Here is a 2,217-nt window from a genome sequence, read left to right as displayed (position 1 = left end):
TTGTTTCAGTGTGGGGGGGGGAAGGTGTTGATAAGCATCATCACAATCAGGATCTGCCGTCCATGACTTACCATTCATTTCCTAATCAGTCATCACATTTTGTTCAAGCTTAATGCTGACCTATTGAATTTAACGCCACATTCCCCAGCAAAACGCCACTGCTGTGTTTACTGGGGGAAATCGGCCAGCTCTTGCCCTTGTTGCTGTAGCACACACAGGAAACTTAGATTTTCAGGATATTTCCCCCGCCCCCTCCCTTGTTATCTAGGAGTTCTCATTTTGTTCCAAGATTGTTCCCTCTGTCTTCCCTCTTTCCCTCCATGGTGCCAAGACAACCTGAATTACATTAAAGCCCAGGCGGTTCTATATTCAGGCTACCCTCCTGCTCTCTTCCTTCCCCCATTCCCATCAACACACATGCACACACACACCTGTGTGCACACACCCGTGCACACACACAAATGGGATGTGAGCCAACAGAACACTGTGTGACCTTGGGCCAGTCACATCTTTCTAAGCTTCCATTTCGTCAGCTGTAAAATGAGGAGGGCAGACTCAGTTATCCCTTTCTTTTCTAATATTGCATGATTCTAATTTTCCCATGATTCTCAAATGATGGAATTAGAATTATAAAATGTCTGAAATGGAAGATATGCTGAAAACTAATCCATATTATATCCCCATATTTCAATTATTTCTTATTTTTTGAGACAGCATCTCGCTCTATCTCCCAGGCTGGAGTGCAGTGCCACAATCTTGGCTCACTGAAGCCTAAACCTCCTGGGCTCAAACGATCCTCTCACCTCAGCCTCCCAAGTGCCTGGGACTACATGTGCTCACCACTATACCAGGCTGATTTTGTTTATTTTTTTGTACAGAGAAGGTCTCACTTTGTTGCCTAGGCTGGTCTTGAACTCTTGGGCTCAAGTGATCTATCCACCTTGGCCTTCAAAGGGCCGGGCCTACAGGTGTGAACTGCTGCACCCAGCCCCCATCTTTCAATGATTTTAGTGACATTTTCATCCTTTTTGCCACATCTCCACACTACTATCATTCACTCAACTGTTTTCTTCTTTAAATTGACCTTTTTACTTAAATACATATATTTAAAAGACATCCCTTATCATTACCACAAATAGAAAAACCGTAATCATTTGCTATAAATGTAATCATAATTAAAGGAAAATAAAGCAATCTAAGAAAATTTTGGCTGGGCCCCACTGCCTGTCCAAGGACCCCAGCCTGCTGCTTGTCCCTCTCTATGGAAATGGCAGAACAGTATATGTTTAAAGGCACTAAGGTCATGCTGGCATCAAGGAGACTCTTTTGGCCCTAATCAGAATTGAAAAGAGCCACATTCTCTCCCAAGGGATGTCCATTTTATTTAATATAGAGGCTAGGTGCCACCCAAGATTGCCCTCAAGAACTTCACTTTGGGTAAAATGTTCTCACCACTGGTCTTTAGGTTAATGTTGTAATTAGTTCATCGAATGCTCCAAATTGCCAATATCTGCATCTTCTTCACCATTACCTTCACCTGCGACCATTGCCAGGCAGCTCCTATGAGAAAACAGATAGGCTCAGAAATATACACACACACAAGCACATGCTCCAAAACAAGTTTTTAAACAGCACAATGCTTCCCTGGCACTTCCCCAAGTCCACAGCTCTAGGAATCACTGACCTCAGGCAGGTCTACGTCACTACTTTTTCTAAAGAAATCACTGCCCATGTACAACAAAGAGCAGTTTCCCTTGAGCATTTGGGGAGCTCTTGAAGCAACTTCCTTTTTTCCTTTTCTCTCTTCATAGACGCAATGTGGAGTAGGGAGCAGGTGGTACACCCTTGTGAGAAAACAGGTACAGAGACTGGGGGGCGGACAGGGACGAGAGAGAGAGACACTGCCTTCTGTTTATTTTGTGTGTTATAGGAAGAAAATATTTAAACATCTCTACTTTAGATACAGTATGGCTTCCAATTCCAATTCTATCATTTTCCAGCAACACAAATTTGGGCAAGTTGCTCAGCCCCCCTGAGCTTTAATCTCCTCCTTAGCAAAATGGCTCTATTGACACACCCTTCCTTGTGTTCTGAGGGTGTAAGGCAGGTATGGTACCAGGCACCGAGATAAACATTCATCCAACACTCAGTCCCTTCCTCTTTTACCTTTTTTTTTTTCACTTTGGCACCATTCATGAAGGTCCAAAATTAATCTCC

This window comes from Macaca fascicularis, chromosome 5 (genome assembly GCF_037993035.2).
Source record: "Macaca fascicularis isolate 582-1 chromosome 5, T2T-MFA8v1.1".
NCBI classification, from domain to species: domain Eukaryota; kingdom Metazoa; phylum Chordata; class Mammalia; order Primates; family Cercopithecidae; genus Macaca; species Macaca fascicularis.
The sequence above is the reverse complement of the archived record's forward strand: the minus strand, read 5'-3'. Positions refer to the sequence as shown.